The 19,593-nt window shown below is 36.1% G+C and overlaps 1 protein-coding gene and 3 non-coding genes across 19 annotated transcripts in view; 2 read left to right on the forward strand and 2 right to left on the reverse strand.

The window, feature by feature from the left end:
- Nucleotides 1–248: 248 nt before the first annotated feature.
- Nucleotides 249–330, reverse strand: Trnas-gcu. Its single transcript has one exon. It is a non-coding gene; the product is annotated as a tRNA-Ser (tRNA).
- A 15,045-nt stretch (nucleotides 331–15,375) lies between these two features.
- Trnas-aga lies at nucleotides 15,376–15,447 on the forward strand. Its single transcript has one exon. It is a non-coding gene; the product is annotated as a tRNA-Ser (tRNA).
- Nucleotides 15,448–15,590: 143 nt separating this feature from the next.
- On the forward strand, nucleotides 15,591–15,663 carry Trnay-aua. Its single transcript has one exon. It is a non-coding gene; the product is annotated as a tRNA-Tyr (tRNA).
- Nucleotides 15,664–17,103: 1,440 nt separating this feature from the next.
- The window catches only part of LOC110442905 (troponin I), a 61,176-nt gene continuing 58,686 nt past the window's right edge, over nucleotides 17,104–19,593 (reverse strand). For all 16 annotated transcript variants that reach the window (XM_021486774.1, XM_021486780.1, XM_021486783.1 and 13 more), the window contains one exon: nucleotides 17,104–18,948. The gene's annotated coding sequence lies outside the window, so the exon portion shown is untranslated. The remainder of the gene's footprint in view (nucleotides 18,949–19,593) is intronic.

The following is a 19,593-nucleotide window of genomic DNA, read 5'->3' on the forward strand; positions in this document are numbered from 1 at the left end:
GTCACAAATTCATAGGATAATTTGTTTTTGCAGTTTTTGTTTCACAAAATATGTACAAAAGGTCGCCCAGTTGAGCATGGCATAAAAGGAATATCTACGTCGAGCCACTTTCATCTGACATGAAGGAAAGTCGCTACAGACCTAGTAACTGAAATAGTTCGATTTAACAATATCGTACTGTCCGAGACCAGGAAAGGTTTTTATGCGCAATTAAGAGTGGAAAAAATATGTGTAAAAGTAATCATAACCGACGAGGATGGGATTCGAACCCACGCGGGGAGACCCCAATGGATTAGCAGTCCATCGCCTTAACCACTCGGCCACCTCGTCTGTTGTCAAGCAACGACCGATAAGAAGTAGAAATATATGATAATGTCATGTCTAGTTATACGTATGATTAATTCATTTCTATGTTATATGTTCGTATTATCAGAGAGAGTATTCAATGCACTTTCATTCATCTAGGTACGATTTAAATAAGACACTTTCTCCCCAACAACAGCAGGCCCCTACAAACAACGGTAACATCACTTAGTCGGGAGAAATAAGAAAACCAGGAATATACTATCAACATCTTTAGCCTGTTGGTTCAGTGAGATGACATTTATTTGATCTTACCCGTTTCAAAAATGTTAAACAACAACAAATATGTAAAACCTCTAGAGAGCAAAAAGTATGTAAAAATGTCTTGTTCTAGAAAAAAAAGAACAACTTTTATTTAGGTGTGGCTATAATGCATAGCTGAGAAAGGACTATTTAAGTAAATATATTCAAAACTATTCTATACTATACACATACATGTATTTTATCTTCAGACAATATTCAACTTATACTTGACTCATGCTTATTCATAAAACAGTCACTTGAGCTGAGGAGTGTGGGGCCTGGCTTCTGTGTAAGTTTATATATTGTTTATTATTGCAGTTTCTTCGTATATTTGTTGTTTTATTTGCCTCCAAGTGTAACTTCAAATAAGCAATAAAATTACTGAATTGAATTGTAATTCCTGTTGTAGTAGCCTCGCCCTCCATGTTTCATGATCCACTGGTCTGCAACACCAGACTGTTCGGCCGTAGGCGGCAATGCATATATATGGGTCACCAACAGAGCAAGCTTTTTCACTTATCTGGAGCGAAGAGAAAACCTCAATTGGTGTGGCTTGAGAAAACATAAAAATATTGTGTTGGGAAAGCCACACCACACCCAACACAATAATTTTATGTTTTCTCAAGCTTTGCTCTTTCGTTTTGGCTGTATTGATTATAATAGCTTGTTGTCAGAAATAATTGGCTGAGGTGGTGGCCTTACAACATGCCCAAAGTATGACCGATTTAGAGAGCTGGTACTGTTAAATGGCTGTTGATTGGCCCTATGATCAGTTGATACTGCCTTCACTTGACTGTTAGTGTTGAGAATTGACCCTAAATTACTAACAATATCGGCGGGCCGTAAAACAATATAAGGAACAGAACATAAAACGTCATCCGTGCTAGTGTTAAATGTTTATATCGGTCATTATGATGGTCGCGCTTCTTAAAACACTATTGATTTACAGGTTTTCTTCCAATATATTTTTCACAGATGCTTTCATTTACATGTATGGTCGTCAAACGAAACATTAGTCGCAATGTGATCAACAGTTAGCGGCAACTGTATTTCATCGATAAGATTATAAGAAAGTTTATTTCTCTTGAAGATATATGTCCATGGTAGCATTAACCTTACTAACCGTATTGTGTTTGTTTGCCTATTGTTTGAAGGTTAAGATAACCGTATTGTGTTTGTTTGCCTATTGTTTGAAGGTTAAGATAACCGTACTGTGTTTGTTTGCCGATTGTTTGAAGGTTAAGATAACCGTATTGTGTTTGTTTGCCGATTGTTTGAAGGTTAAGATAGCCGTATTGTGTTTGTTTGCCGATTGTTTGAAGGTTAAGATAACCGTATTGTGTTTGTTTGCCGATTGTTTGAAGGTTAAGATAACCGTATTGTGTTTGTTTGCCGATTGTTTGAAGGTTAAGATAACCGTATTGTGTTTGTTTGCCGATTGTTTGAAGGTTAAGATAACCGTATTGTGTTTGTTTGCCGATTGTTTGAAGGTTAAGATAACCGTATTGTGTTTGTTTGCCGATTGTTTGAAGGTTAAGATAACCGTATTGTGTTTGTTTGCCGATTGTTTGAAGGTTAAGATAACCGTATTGTGTTTGTTTGCCGATTGTTTGAAGGTTAAGATAACCGTATTGTGTTTGTTTGCCGATTGTTTGAAGGTTAAGATAACCGTATTGTGTTTGTTTGCCGATTGTTTGAAGGTTAAGATAACCGTATTGTGTTTGTTTGCCGATTGTTTGAAGGTTAAGATAACCGTATTGTGTTTGTTTGCCGATTGTTTGAAGGTTAAGATAACCGTATTGTGTTTGTTTGCCGATTGTTTGAAGGTTAAGATAACCGTATTGTGTTTGTTTGCCGATTGTTTGAAGGTTAAGATAACCGTATTGTGTTTGTTTGCCGATTGTTTGAAGGTTAAGATAACCGTATTGTGTTTGTTTGCCGATTGTTTGAAGGTTAAGATAACCGTATTGTGTTTGTTTGCCGATTGTTTGAAGGTTAAGATAACCGTATTGTGTTTGTTTGCCGATTGTTTGAAGGTTAAGATAACCGTATTGTGTTTGTTTGCCGATTGTTTGAAGGTTAAGATAACCGTATTGTGTTTGTTTGCCGATTGTTTGAAGGTTAAGATAACCGTATTGTGTTTGTTTGCCGATTGTTTGAAGGTTAAGATAACCGTATTGTGTTTGTTTGCCGATTGTTTGAAGGTTAAGATAACCGTATTGTGTTTGTTTGCCGATTGTTTGAAGGTTAAGATAACCGTATTGTGTTTGTTTGCCGATTGTTTGAAGGTTAAGATAACCGTATTGTGTTTGTTTGCCGATTGTTTGAAGGTTAAGATAACCGTATTGTGTTTGTTTGCCGATTGTTTGAAGGTTAAGATAACCGTATTGTGTTTGTTTGCCGATTGTTTGAAGGTTAAGATAACCGTATTGTGTTTGTTTGCCGATTGTTTGAAGGTTAAGATAACCGTATTGTGTTTGTTTGCCGATTGTTTGAAGGTTAAGATAACCGTATTGTGTTTGTTTGCCGATTGTTTGAAGGTTAAGATAACCGTATTGTGTTTGTTTGCCGATTGTTTGAAGGTTAAGATAACCGTATTGTGTTTGTTTGCCGATTGTTTGAAGGTTAAGATAACCGTATTGTGTTTGTTTGCCGATTGTTTGAAGGTTAAGATAACCGTATTGTGTTTGTTTGCCGATTGTTTGAAGGTTAAGATAACCGTATTGTGTTTGTTTGCCGATTGTTTGAAGGTTAAGATAACCGTATTGTGTTTGTTTGCCGATTGTTTGAAGGTTAAGATAACCGTATTGTGTTTGTTTGCCGATTGTTTGAAGGTTAAGATAACCGTATTGTGTTTGTTTGCCGATTGTTTGAAGGTTAAGATAACCGTATTGTGTTTGTTTGCCGATTGTTTGAAGGTTAAGATAACCGTATTGTGTTTGTTTGCCGATTGTTTGAAGGTTAAGATAACCGTATTGTGTTTGTTTGCCGATTGTTTGAAGGTTAAGATAACCGTATTGTGTTTGTTTGCCGATTGTTTGAAGGTTAAGATAACCGTATTGTGTTTGTTTGCCGATTGTTTGAAGGTTAAGATAACCGTATTGTGTTTGTTTGCCGATTGTTTGAAGGTTAAGATAACCGTATTGTGTTTGTTTGCCGATTGTTTGAAGGTTAAGATAACCGTATTGTGTTTGTTTGCCGATTGTTTGAAGGTTAAGATAACCGTATTGTGTTTGTTTGCCGATTGTTTGAAGGTTAAGATAACCGTATTGTGTTTGTTTGCCGATTGTTTGAAGGTTAAGATAACCGTATTGTGTTTGTTTGCCGATTGTTTGAAGGTTAAGATAACCGTATTGTGTTTGTTTGCCGATTGTTTGAAGGTTAAGATAACCGTATTGTGTTTGTTTGCCGATTGTTTGAAGGTTAAGATAACCGTATTGTGTTTGTTTGCCGATTGTTTGAAGGTTAAGATAACCGTATTGTGTTTGTTTGCCGATTGTTTGAAGGTTAAGATAACCGTATTGTGTTTGTTTGCCGATTGTTTGAAGGTTAAGATAACCGTATTGTGTTTGTTTGCCGATTGTTTGAAGGTTAAGATAACCGTATTGTGTTTGTTTGCCGATTGTTTGAAGGTTAAGATAACCGTATTGTGTTTGTTTGCCGATTGTTTGAAGGTTAAGATAACCGTATTGTGTTTGTTTGCCGATTGTTTGAAGGTTAAGATAACCGTATTGTGTTTGTTTGCCGATTGTTTGAAGGTTAAGATAACCGTATTGTGTTTGTTTGCCGATTGTTTGAAGGTTAAGATAACCGTATTGTGTTTGTTTGCCGATTGTTTGAAGGTTAAGATAACCGTATTGTGTTTGTTTGCCGATTGTTTGAAGGTTAAGATAACCGTATTGTGTTTGTTTGCCGATTGTTTGAAGGTTAAGATAACCGTATTGTGTTTGTTTGCCGATTGTTTGAAGGTTAAGATAACCGTATTGTGTTTGTTTGCCGATTGTTTGAAGGTTAAGATAACCGTATTGTGTTTGTTTGCCGATTGTTTGAAGGTTAAGATAACCGTATTGTGTTTGTTTGCCGATTGTTTGAAGGTTAAGATAACCGTATTGTGTTTGTTTGCCGATTGTTTGAAGGTTAAGATAACCGTATTGTGTTTGTTTGCCGATTGTTTGAAGGTTAAGATAACCGTATTGTGTTTGTTTGCCGATTGTTTGAAGGTTAAGATAACCGTATTGTGTTTGTTTGCCGATTGTTTGAAGGTTAAGATAACCGTATTGTGTTTGTTTGCCGATTGTTTGAAGGTTAAGATAACCGTATTGTGTTTGTTTGCCGATTGTTTGAAGGTTAAGATAACCGTATTGTGTTTGTTTGCCGATTGTTTGAAGGTTAAGATAACCGTATTGTGTTTGTTTGCCGATTGTTTGAAGGTTAAGATAACCGTATTGTGTTTGTTTGCCGATTGTTTGAAGGTTAAGATAACCGTATTGTGTTTGTTTGCCGATTGTTTGAAGGTTAAGATAACCGTATTGTGTTTGTTTGCCGATTGTTTGAAGGTTAAGATAACCGTATTGTGTTTGTTTGCCGATTGTTTGAAGGTTAAGATAACCGTATTGTGTTTGTTTGCCGATTGTTTGAAGGTTAAGATAACCGTATTGTGTTTGTTTGCCGATTGTTTGAAGGTTAAGATAACCGTATTGTGTTTGTTTGCCGATTGTTTGAAGGTTAAGATAACCGTATTGTGTTTGTTTGCCGATTGTTTGAAGGTTAAGATAACCGTATTGTGTTTGTTTGCCGATTGTTTGAAGGTTAAGATAACCGTATTGTGTTTGTTTGCCGATTGTTTGAAGGTTAAGATAACCGTATTGTGTTTGTTTGCCGATTGTTTGAAGGTTAAGATAACCGTATTGTGTTTGTTTGCCGATTGTTTGAAGGTTAAGATAACCGTATTGTGTTTGTTTGCCGATTGTTTGAAGGTTAAGATAACCGTATTGTGTTTGTTTGCCGATTGTTTGAAGGTTAAGATAACCGTATTGTGTTTGTTTGCCGATTGTTTGAAGGTTAAGATAACCGTATTGTGTTTGTTTGCCGATTGTTTGAAGGTTAAGATAACCGTATTGTGTTTGTTTGCCGATTGTTTGAAGGTTAAGATAACCGTATTGTGTTTGTTTGCCGATTGTTTGAAGGTTAAGATAACCGTATTGTGTTTGTTTGCCGATTGTTTGAAGGTTAAGATAACCGTATTGTGTTTGTTTGCCGATTGTTTGAAGGTTAAGATAACCGTATTGTGTTTGTTTGCCGATTGTTTGAAGGTTAAGATAACCGTATTGTGTTTGTTTGCCGATTGTTTGAAGGTTAAGATAACCGTATTGTGTTTGTTTGCCGATTGTTTGAAGGTTAAGATAACCGTATTGTGTTTGTTTGCCGATTGTTTGAAGGTTAAGATAACCGTATTGTGTTTGTTTGCCGATTGTTTGAAGGTTAAGATAACCGTATTGTGTTTGTTTGCCGATTGTTTGAAGGTTAAGATAACCGTATTGTGTTTGTTTGCCGATTGTTTGAAGGTTAAGATAACCGTATTGTGTTTGTTTGCCGATTGTTTGAAGGTTAAGATAACCGTATTGTGTTTGTTTGCCGATTGTTTGAAGGTTAAGATAACCGTATTGTGTTTGTTTGCCGATTGTTTGAAGGTTAAGATAACCGTATTGTGTTTGTTTGCCGATTGTTTGAAGGTTAAGATAACCGTATTGTGTTTGTTTGCCGATTGTTTGAAGGTTAAGATAACCGTATTGTGTTTGTTTGCCGATTGTTTGAAGGTTAAGATAACCGTATTGTGTTTGTTTGCCGATTGTTTGAAGGTTAAGATAACCGTATTGTGTTTGTTTGCCGATTGTTTGAAGGTTAAGATAACCGTATTGTGTTTGTTTGCCGATTGTTTGAAGGTTAAGATAACCGTATTGTGTTTGTTTGCCGATTGTTTGAAGGTTAAGATAACCGTATTGTGTTTGTTTGCCGATTGTTTGAAGGTTAAGATAACCGTATTGTGTTTGTTTGCCGATTGTTTGAAGGTTAAGATAACCGTATTGTGTTTGTTTGCCGATTGTTTGAAGGTTAAGATAACCGTATTGTGTTTGTTTGCCGATTGTTTGAAGGTTAAGATAACCGTATTGTGTTTGTTTGCCGATTGTTTGAAGGTTAAGATAACCGTATTGTGTTTGTTTGCCGATTGTTTGAAGGTTAAGATAACCGTATTGTGTTTGTTTGCCGATTGTTTGAAGGTTAAGATAACCGTATTGTGTTTGTTTGCCGATTGTTTGAAGGTTAAGATAACCGTATTGTGTTTGTTTGCCGATTGTTTGAAGGTTAAGATAACCGTATTGTGTTTGTTTGCCGATTGTTTGAAGGTTAAGATAACCGTATTGTGTTTGTTTGCCGATTGTTTGAAGGTTAAGATAACCGTATTGTGTTTGTTTGCCGATTGTTTGAAGGTTAAGATAACCGTATTGTGTTTGTTTGCCGATTGTTTGAAGGTTAAGATAACCGTATTGTGTTTGTTTGCCGATTGTTTGAAGGTTAAGATAACCGTATTGTGTTTGTTTGCCGATTGTTTGAAGGTTAAGATAACCGTATTGTGTTTGTTTGCCGATTGTTTGAAGGTTAAGATAACCGTATTGTGTTTGTTTGCCGATTGTTTGAAGGTTAAGATAACCGTATTGTGTTTGTTTGCCGATTGTTTGAAGGTTAAGATAACCGTATTGTGTTTGTTTGCCGATTGTTTGAAGGTTAAGATAACCGTATTGTGTTTGTTTGCCGATTGTTTGAAGGTTAAGATAACCGTATTGTGTTTGTTTGCCGATTGTTTGAAGGTTAAGATAACCGTATTGTGTTTGTTTGCCGATTGTTTGAAGGTTAAGATAACCGTATTGTGTTTGTTTGCCGATTGTTTGAAGGTTAAGATAACCGTATTGTGTTTGTTTGCCGATTGTTTGAAGGTTAAGATAACCGTATTGTGTTTGTTTGCCGATTGTTTGAAGGTTAAGATAACCGTATTGTGTTTGTTTGCCGATTGTTTGAAGGTTAAGATAACCGTATTGTGTTTGTTTGCCGATTGTTTGAAGGTTAAGATAACCGTATTGTGTTTGTTTGCCGATTGTTTGAAGGTTAAGATAACCGTATTGTGTTTGTTTGCCGATTGTTTGAAGGTTAAGATAACCGTATTGTGTTTGTTTGCCGATTGTTTGAAGGTTAAGATAACCGTATTGTGTTTGTTTGCCGATTGTTTGAAGGTTAAGATAACCGTATTGTGTTTGTTTGCCGATTGTTTGAAGGTTAAGATAACCGTATTGTGTTTGTTTGCCGATTGTTTGAAGGTTAAGATAACCGTATTGTGTTTGTTTGCCGATTGTTTGAAGGTTAAGATAACCGTATTGTGTTTGTTTGCCGATTGTTTGAAGGTTAAGATAACCGTATTGTGTTTGTTTGCCGATTGTTTGAAGGTTAAGATAACCGTATTGTGTTTGTTTGCCGATTGTTTGAAGGTTAAGATAACCGTATTGTGTTTGTTTGCCGATTGTTTGAAGGTTAAGATAACCGTATTGTGTTTGTTTGCCGATTGTTTGAAGGTTAAGATAACCGTATTGTGTTTGTTTGCCGATTGTTTGAAGGTTAAGATAACCGTATTGTGTTTGTTTGCCGATTGTTTGAAGGTTAAGATAACCGTATTGTGTTTGTTTGCCGATTGTTTGAAGGTTAAGATAACCGTATTGTGTTTGTTTGCCGATTGTTTGAAGGTTAAGATAACCGTATTGTGTTTGTTTGCCGATTGTTTGAAGGTTAAGATAACCGTATTGTGTTTGTTTGCCGATTGTTTGAAGGTTAAGATAACCGTATTGTGTTTGTTTGCCGATTGTTTGAAGGTTAAGATAACCGTATTGTGTTTGTTTGCCGATTGTTTGAAGGTTAAGATAACCGTATTGTGTTTGTTTGCCGATTGTTTGAAGGTTAAGATAACCGTATTGTGTTTGTTTGCCGATTGTTTGAAGGTTAAGATAACCGTATTGTGTTTGTTTGCCGATTGTTTGAAGGTTAAGATAACCGTATTGTGTTTGTTTGCCGATTGTTTGAAGGTTAAGATAACCGTATTGTGTTTGTTTGCCGATTGTTTGAAGGTTAAGATAACCGTATTGTGTTTGTTTGCCGATTGTTTGAAGGTTAAGATAACCGTATTGTGTTTGTTTGCCGATTGTTTGAAGGTTAAGATAACCGTATTGTGTTTGTTTGCCGATTGTTTGAAGGTTAAGATAACCGTATTGTGTTTGTTTGCCGATTGTTTGAAGGTTAAGATAACCGTATTGTGTTTGTTTGCCGATTGTTTGAAGGTTAAGATAACCGTATTGTGTTTGTTTGCCGATTGTTTGAAGGTTAAGATAACCGTATTGTGTTTGTTTGCCGATTGTTTGAAGGTTAAGATAACCGTATTGTGTTTGTTTGCCGATTGTTTGAAGGTTAAGATAACCGTATTGTGTTTGTTTGCCGATTGTTTGAAGGTTAAGATAACCGTATTGTGTTTTTTTGCCGATTGTTTGAAGGTTAAGATAACCGTATTGTGTTTGTTTGCTGATTGTTTGAAGGTTAAGATAACCGTTTGTACTGTTTGCGGATTGTTTGAAGGTTACGATAATCGAATTGCTGTTTGTTGTAAGTCCATCTGACTTGTGGTTAGTTACCAGAATGAAACATCACACTTTTTGAAATTGATTACCAACGGCTCAGTTTTGAAAGCCCGAGAATGTGTGATTGACAATGGAGAGTGGAGCTTCCGGACCGTGCTTCCGCGACTTTTTGTTTCGAGTAGATGTTATTTCACCACCCGTGCTCGTGTTTTTGTCATTTTACATCACACTAAGTTATTATTATTGTAGTTAAAGTTTTCCTGATTAATGAATCCAAGAAAATATATGACGCTTAATATTTGCCCAAAACCGACGTGCGATAAGTCCACGCATTCAAACTTTAAAACAAATCGATCTATAATCATCCCTAATGCCGGGATGGGGGTCTGTGACAATTGCATACGCAAAATATGTATTTTACGTTTGATTAAGTACTTATAATGGAACACTTTATGAAGAGAATCAATTTCAGACAGCTGTGCCATTTGAAATCTTCCCGGTTTTGTACACTGACATGTGGTCAGTTTATGACTAGAGTTTGATGTTCTTATCATAAAGCATTTTATGATAACAGTGCTATTTATGAACATTAATTTAACATTTCATCTTATTCATTATTTTGGATTTCCTCCTACAAACTTTGGCCATTTAATTTCGTTCAGTAACAATTTCATACCTAAAAGCTATTTAATTACATTTGTACCATTTAAGAAAACCTCTATGTGTAAATACGTTTCTTTTGATGTTGTTATATGTAACTTTTTTGATTCATTATCGTCAGATTAACTATACGTCTCTGCTTTTATGTATGTGTTCAATCGCAACACGTGGTTTTAAGTTTTAAATGTGTCCAGGAGATGAGGAAGAAATTGTGGCCGTTATGCAAAAAAGCACGAAACGACAATAAGAAAGCGGTCCTTGTAAAGGACAAACTGTATATTGATGGTGAATTATACACGGGGCTCCTACCAACTATACCTACTAAACCTGCAAAGACCGCGAAAGACCGACCGAACCCAAACGCAAAATAGGACCACACGGAGAATGGCACTTTACGTATTATATCGTGGAATGTTAATGGAGGGCTGGGTAACAAAATACAAGACAATGTGTTTAAAAATTATATTTCCAGATATGACATAATTTTCCTGAGAGAATGCTGGATACCAAATGATTTTTCCCTAAATGTTCGTGGTTTTTATGTATTATGTATACCAAGAACATTGACACATTGTACACAAGGAGGAGGTATTGTTATATTAATACGAGAAGATATAAGAGACTATGTTACAATAGATAAAGTATTATATGACTCGATTGTATGGTTTAAACTAGACAAGGTATTGTTTGAAGATAACAAAGATGTGTTTATGGCGGTAGTGTATCTCCCGCCCAGTAGATCTAATTATTTTACTTATTACAATTGCGATTTATTTTTTGAATTTGAAACTTCTGTAGCAGAATACTCAAGTGATTGGTGATTTTAACAGCAGAACTCGAAGCGATGATGCTTTTATTAAAAATGATGATTTAGATAAGAATTTGCAGCCACATGTTCAGAATTTTTTTTAATTATGAAAATGATGTGAGTTTCGGTAAATGTAATAATCCAGACAAGGTACTAAATGAATACGGTACACGTTTGTTAAATGTCTGCAAGGCTACAGGTCTTAGGATCATGAATGGAAGAGACCCGCATTTATTTTCAAATTATTACACTTTCAATGGTACAAATGGCATGAGTGTAAAAGACTACCTTATTGTGACTCCTGTATGTATACCATGTATTAACAAATTTATTGTATGTAGTTTTACTGAATATTCTGACCACGCACCTTTACATATTGAGATACAAACGACTCGATCAGGGGATTACCTGATAAATGATGATATAGCTGGAGAGCGCAGCCTAGATACAAATGGGACGAAACTAGTAGAGAACAGTGTTTAATTGCTGTAAGAGAGCGAATCGATAATATCAATGAGGCCGCAGGTATCGAGGGTGTGGCTACACAGGATACTGTAAATAAGAGTGTTGACAATTTTACGCTTGAGTTACCGTTTACAACTGTGAGGTCACGCGGGTCAGCACGTGCGGCGAGGTCAACGGATGAGTCCATTCAGCCTTAACCACATGTTTGTAAAGAACGGAATGCAAGCCAACCCAGATAAGTTTCAGGCAATTTATTTTGGAAAAAATCAAAATGATTTAACAAATTTCGAAATTGAAGGAGTAAAAATTGACTGTGAAGAAAATGTAAAGCTACTGGGAGTAAATATAGATTCAAAATTAAATTTTAACCAACACATCTCACAAAAATGTAAAAATGTTAATTCTCCAATCCTTTGTAATGTCAAACTTTAATTTTTGTCCTGTTATTTGGCACTTTTGTAATACTTCTAGCACAAACAAGATGGAAAAAATCCAGGAGAGAGGACTCCGTTTTGTACTAAATTATTATATCTCAGACTACAAGGATATTTTATCGAGCACAGACTCATATTATTTTCATATTACTCGCATGAAACTCATTGCTTGTGAAGTTTTTAAAATTGTTAATAAGTTATCTCCTGACTACCTACAAGAAATAATAAATATAAAATGTTCATCTTATTCGTTAAGGAATGAAAATACAGCACAGCCACCAAGGGTCAACACCGGGACCACCAGGTATGGAAAGAGGTCCTTCCGCTATGAGGGCGCCCGCATATGGAACAGCCAGCCGAACAAATTGCGTAAAGTGGAGAACTACTCCGAGTTCGGCAGACTGATCCGTAGGTGGGACGGGCCCGAGTGCGGATGCACTTTATGTGTTGGTTAGCGTTTTTGGCTACCCATTTTTCCTGCTTCGTATGTGTCCTGTGCTGGCTGAAGTGTATTGTTTAAAATATAACGTATAGCTTTACATATGACTCTGTGCTTTTTGTCAGCTTTGTAGTTTACATTTTGATGCTTTTGTCATACGTTTATTTTCTGCAAATGTGCTGTACGTGCTTTATATGCTTCATATTTTTACTGTTTAACGTTTCAATATGTTTGTGTATTTTGTATTTTTGTGTTTTTTTGTGTTTTTTTTGTTATGTATTTTTGTTCTTTACATGACTTTGTGTTTGTCGAAATACAAGCTCTTCGTAGCTTATGTTGTATGTTTATGATATTCGACGTAAAATAAAGCTTCTGTAACACAAGCCCTGGTTTGATGAACAGTTACACGCCCTCCGGGGACGTTACCTATAGGCCTTGTACATTTTTAATAGAGACAAATGTTTTACAAATCACGAATTATTGGTGAGAAAGAAGCGAGAGTATAAATGCGCGGAGGCGAAATGTAAGAGACAATATATGAAGCTCGAAGGGGATATGATGGAACATTTACGGAAAACAAATCCGAGATATTTTTATAAAAAGTAAAAAACATGTGACTCCACCAGTGACGATGGAAGATTTTTTCAATCATTTCAAGGATGTGGCCACTAAGCCAGAATTGGCTGGTAATAACCCACAGGATACTTTAAATGAAGACATTGATGACTCTTCGCCTGTTTTCGACGAACTAGACTGCGTTATAACTACAGAGGAGATCCGAAGTGCTATTAAACGCTTAAAAAGAGAAAAGGCCCATGGTTTAGACGGTCTATTGAATGAATATTTCATCGAAGCTAGTGACTTTCTATTACCCGCTTTGAAGACTATTTTTAACAATATATTTAATTCCGGATGTTTCCCTGAAGACTGGTCGACCGCGATGATTGTACCTGTGTTTAAAAAAAGGGGATAAGCGAAACCCGAACAATAATCGAGGAATCAGCCTGTTAAGTAGTATGGCCAAATTGTTTACTATTGACTATACGACTGATAGACTTGGTCAGAGGCGAACGATATAATTACCGATGCCCAGTTTGGTTTTCGCCCAGGAACTAGTACAGCTGATGCAATTTTTGCGCTTCATACTATCATTACAAAATCCTTAAATGTTAGTAAACGTTTATATTGTGGTTTTGTTGATTATCAGAAGGCGTTCGACTCTGTCGACCGCTGCAAACTATGGTATAAATTGTCTAAGGTTGGTGTTCGAGGGAAATTGTTAATTATTATTAAAGCTATGTATAAACATGTTAAATCATGTGTAATTACAAATGGCAAATGTTTTGATTTCTTTGTAAATAATATGGGCCTCGCGCAGGGAGAAATTATTTCCCCCATTATGTTTTCAATGTATGTGAATGATTTTGAAAATGACTTTGTATTAAATGGAATCAAAGAGTATGAGTTTGGAGAGCTTAGACTCTTCCTATTAATGTATGCCGATGATTTAGTACTAATCGCTGAATCAGTTCAAGATTTACAATGTATGTTAAATAATTTGTATGTTTATGCAAAGACGTGGAAATTAACTGTAAACACGGCCAAGACAAAAATTGTTGTTTTTAGAAATGGTGGCCGGTTATGAAATGATGAGGTGTGGTCTTACGATGGAAAACCATTAGATGTTGTTGAACAGTTACCATATTTGGGAGTTGCTTTTAAATTTAACAATAAGCTTAATGCTGTACAACAGCAACTCCCTGAGCAAGGGCGAAAGGCTATATTTGCATTGTATGCTAAATGTAAAAATATGAATCTAAACTGTCATACGTTGGTAAAGTTATTTGATACATACGTGAATAGTATACTGTGCTATGCATCTGAAGTTTGGGGTGCATGCAAAGGCAATGATGTCGAGAATGTCGATTTAGAATTCTGTAAAAAGATTTTATGTGTTAAAAAGTCCACTTGTAATGTTATGATTTATTTTGAACTGGGTCGATTCCCTATTATATATACCCGGCTTTATAATATGATAAAATATTGGTTCAAGTTATTGAATGCCAAGAACTGTATCTTGAAAACTGCCTATGATGAATTATTGAAAATGCCCAAGCGTAATAATGTTTTTAATTGGTTGTCCTTTGTGAAGGATAAACTCAGGTTTGGTGATGTGTGGTTAAATCAAAATTCTCATAATATATCTGAGGTTTTACCACTTATTAAACAACGAATTTTTGATCATGCTAGACAAGAACTTTCTGAAATGTTAGAGAATTCACCAAAATGTCACTTGTATAGACATTTAGTAAATACTATATCATTACAACATTATCTATGTAAATATATACCCAAGAAACATAGAATTGCACTTACAAAGATACGTTCGTCTGCACATACATTGCATATTGAAACAGGACGATATAGAAATATTGTAAGGAATGAACGCTATTGTAAAATATGTAATTCTGTAGATATAGAGGACGAATATCATTTTTTGCTTATTTGTCCTATATACAAAGAGCTCAGATCAATGTGTATAAAAATGTATTACTAGAGAAAACCATCTGTTCTTAAGTTAATACAATTACTGAGCTCAACAAATGTAAAAGAAATAACCAGGTTTAGCAAATATATATATGATGCCACAAAATTGAGGAAGACTATGATATAATGACATTTAAATGCGTCAAATCTTTTGTCCATTCTCCACTGCGTTTTGCAGTGCCTGCCAATGTATTTATATTGTTACATGTACACTGATGAGCTGGAAAGCTTAAAGTTAATAAGGAAAAAAAGTGAACCCTTACCTCTGAAATTGTAGTATTTGTATTCTGAAAACGGTTGTTGATCGGCGTGTTTTCAATAATAGCCGCCATTTAGCATTAGATTACCGATCGCGGGTGAGTTCATGAATGCATGTAATTCTCGGTTATTGATCATGAATATTTTGTAATTTGTTTACATAGTTACAATCTGGTATATTATCACACTGACTATCTAGAGAGTGTATTTTACGGCTCTGAATATCGACCAAAATTCATCATGATGCAATGGCGTGTGATTTCACTCACCTCATCGTCTTGCATTTACCCTCCGCTGGAGTTTTGAACTACTTGCTAATAAATAGATAATAGACATACGGACTAAACATAATTGCTATTTGATATGTGTTCGATCGCAACACGTGGTTTTAAGTGAACCCTACCTCTGAAATTGTAGTATTTGTATTCTGAAAACGGTTGTTAATCCGTGTGTTTGTAGCGGAACTAGACTGGGTCGATCGTCGGCGACCAGATAGCTCAATTGGTAGAGCATCCGTCTAGAGTTCGGAGGGTCCCGGGTTCGAACCCGGTCTGGCCGTGCATTTTTCCTCTCCTGTTACATTTGGCGCCCAACGAAATGTACCCACAGGAGGTGGTATAGGATCTCGTGTGTCTTCGGGGTCGAATACTTTGTTAAATGAGGGAGGAATGTAGCGGAACTGGACTGGGTCGATCGTCGGCGATCAGATAGCTCAATTGATAGAGCATCCGTCTATAGTTCGGAGGGTCCCGGGTTCGAACCCCGGTCTGGCCGTGCATTTTTCCTCTCCTGTTACATGTTTTTAATAATGACCGCCGTTTAGCCTTAGGTAACTGATCGCGGGTGGGTTCATGAATGCATGTAATTCTCGGTAATTGATCTATCTATCGAGAGACGTATAATACGTATTATACGTCTCTGATCTATCTAAGTCCGTGTTACAACGAACAGAATTTTTCGTTGTGATATTCTGATATGAAATCTCAAATATTCTTTTCGAAGTTGCCCCTTCATTAGCTTAGTTTCTATATCAATTATCTGTTATTGAAAATATCCTGTTTTATAACTGTCTTTCGGATTTACCTGAAAAAAACTTGCTAACTTCCATAGACGGATACTTTCTTTCAAGTTTTCTCAATATCTGAATGATCGTTCTGAAGCGGTCATTTGAGGCAACAGTTGACGGGTGTCAGACGATGGCTGCTTTGCCAGGGCGTTAGCTTATTTGACCATTTAGCCCTGTTACAAGTTAAAGATAATGTATGATTGCATTTAAATGGCAGTTACAATAACACATTCAAAGTTTGTCTTAAGCCAAGCACGTTTAAGAAGGATGGTAATGCAAGGATGCTCGTTTTCGGTAACCAAGGAAACCAAGCCAGACAAACGTGATTCTATTGTCTGGTTATGCGCACAATCGGAATCAATTCAGTGTCATCTTGCATATTCACTGGTTCCTTTTTCTGCTCTTGTCCTGCATTATGTTTTCGGTGCCAGTAGGTTTCGTTCTTGTTGGTGTTTCCCCTTGTTCTCTTGACATCGCTCCTAATTTATTTGTTACATGAACAGGTCTCTAGGTTTCCTCGATTACTGTCAGTTTCTTTCCCTTTTTGATTCGTTGTCTGTAGAAATCCTCTTCTGTTCTTGTATTCTAGTTACATGCATCTCCTTCTGTTTAATTCTACTTTTGCCCATCCTCGATGTTCAGGGGTTACGCTCACTTTCGCTCTCTACACCCCTGAATGTGCTGGCGAAATTGAAGGCTTGGTATGCGCTACCTTGTTGATGAGACCTGACTAGTTCGTTCCAAAAGAATCTCGAGGTCACGTAGCGGTAAAAATTGAGACCAATCAAACAGCTATCCTCGTGCCTTCAATTTTGATGACATATTCCAGGGGTGTAGAGAGCGAAAGTGAGCGTAACTCCTGGATATCGAGGATGACTTTTGCCTGAATTATGTTTTCTTATTGTCTCGTTACATGCATAAAACACTTGTGTTCTTCCACTTTATTCTATTGTTTTTATAGTTCCCTTTAAGGCTATTTTCATTTGTCCCAAAGCCTTTTATTCCTTTCAAAGTGCTAGTTTTGAAGAAAAAATGCGATATTTGCCATCATTGAAAGTCGGTTTATTGATTTCGAGCCTTTGCCCATTGCCAGTATTAAAATTGCTCTACTACAGACTGATTTTTAAATGACAAAACAAGACACGAGGTGGCAAGGAATGAGTTTTATTGCTTATGACTGTCTGTGGTATGATTTCTAGTACTACTACAAGCAGAAACTTTCTACCATATGTCAGCATTATCAGGATAGACTTACAACGGGAAAACTCAGGTACTGTGACCAATATTATTACTACTTTACATAAAATACCCTATTATCTCCCCTTGTCATTTTTTTTTTATAAAAAATCGAATGTGAACTCTGGTGAGCACACCTATTACAAACGTCTACACACATTCCTTCATCTGACGGCAATACTGCTGAGTAGAGTAGGGTAATATTGGACTTAATACATAAAGATAAACAAAATGGATAAAATTGTGTCAGTCAAAACAAGGTTTATATTTTTGTAGAATAACTCTCCATAAGATTGCCTTTATAAATAAACTAAATGAAATTAAAATGACTCCAAGAAGGATATGCATCTTATTTCAGACTTGCTCCAATATAAGATCTGTTTAATTTATATCTATACATAACAGGGATAATAATAATTATTATATTTAACCATTATAATAAATACCAAAGTTAATTCAGACAAAATATACTCAAAAAGGATAGTTGACCTTTGACCGAGTATGGTACTCTCTTGATCACATTTCAACGATTCACACTAGCCAACATAACATGTTCACACTCAAATATATACATGTACTCTCAAATATGACACTTCCTATAGACTCTATGGTGAGAGGGAAATCTGTGCTGAATGGGGCTGTACCTAACCCCTGGTTCCATACAGTAGATTACAACAGTATTACACAAGACCAAGACATCAGTAATACACAGGTTTTAATACGGGGTTTGACTAGTGAGAATAGCATGTGATAATATAGAAAATATCAAGAACCCCAATATTGGCTAATATATACCATATACTACACGTTATAATTCTACAATGGTTCCCATAGTTACTTAGGTCATGTTGCACTCAGTGTATCTAGGAGTTTAATTGGTCGACTGCTGAGATTGCCGGCAAGGATAAGAGGGGGATACTGCTCTACATAGAACATAATCACTAATAACAAGTGTGCATTATGGATCTACATTATTGCACTTTGTAACAACCATCTACAGTGTCTATCATCGTACAGTCAATACGTACAGAAAGTCGAAAGGCACACCATTGTTAAGTAACTGCACAACACAGATGCACGACAGGAATCTAGGGCCATATACCTGAGCAGCATATGATGGATGTGAGAAAGTTGTCTCCCTTTTCCCCCATGCCAACAGTAACCAAGGAACCAGTGTAATATTAGTGACTAGCAGGTTTACATTGCTTTATGTTTTAACAAGAATGATATACGATATTGTACATACACATACTCTACTTAATCGGTATCTATTGGCTTCTGATATATCGATAGGTACCTATTTACAAACGCACATTAGTGTCATCACGGATGGCAATATTTAATTTGGTCAAGAGTTTCCAAAGCAATCTGTTTTTATTTTATTTTACACAACCACAGAACTACCCCTACAAAACAAACACTACACAAATGTCTGTTCTGACCTCCTCATTCTGATAGTGGCTCAGAATTTCGGTTTTTTCAACATGAACGATTCAGAATTCTTTGGGGAAACACTTCTGTCATAATATTTGATTTCATGCATTAACATATTTTCTGAGATAATTAACAACGTTCTAACAAATCTTCTGTAAGCCCCACATGAAACAAACTCTTCCATGAAATCACACCGGAAGTTGTAAGGTGGATGGGATAGAAGGTCAGAGGTGAATTGTTCAACTTTCGACCTCTGCGACAGCAGCGTCAGCATTTTCCTCCAGTTCATCGTCAGATTTCTTCACATTCTCTTGATTTTCATCCTGCATAAAAATAGTAACAACATTTAATGTGTATGTGTGTGTCGGGGAGAGGGGCGGGGGTAGGTACGTTGGCAGCTTCTGATGGTGTCTTACAATCCCCAACGGTGGGGGAAAGAACTATAATTCCATATACATTTTCTTAACTTGAAAACTTGAAACTAATACGTATACAGTTAATTTTGTCTTAATTCATGCAATTTATGCGGTTATTATCTATATCTAAATAATACTGGCTGTTCATTTTACAAAATCACAATCAGCGTTCCGTCAATTTCAAAACTAACATTTCGATTTACATGAACGCAAACACACGGGATCATATTTTCCTATTGAAAAATACCAAATGCATTGTATACATATGAAACACTCGAAGATTCTATCAATATGAGTATTCTAGACCAGCAAAGACTACACGTATTCACATGGAAAACCAACACAAAAAATAAACAGGTGAAAGTTTGGTAGTATATGTACACTTCGATGGTCGAACAGATCGCGGAGGTTGTAAATTTTCCGAAAAGCAGGGAACTTCGATTTAATTATATCGGACACTTTTTCAGCTTGATAACGGTGAACAACTTGTGGCATTGTACCACAATATCAAAATTAATGTAATATAGTTAATTCAATCTAATTTTTAAACAA

This window comes from Mizuhopecten yessoensis, unplaced genomic scaffold (assembly GCF_002113885.1).
Source record: "Mizuhopecten yessoensis strain PY_sf001 unplaced genomic scaffold, ASM211388v2 scaffold716311, whole genome shotgun sequence".
In the NCBI taxonomy this organism is placed as follows: Eukaryota; Metazoa; Mollusca; class Bivalvia; order Pectinida; family Pectinidae; genus Mizuhopecten; species Mizuhopecten yessoensis.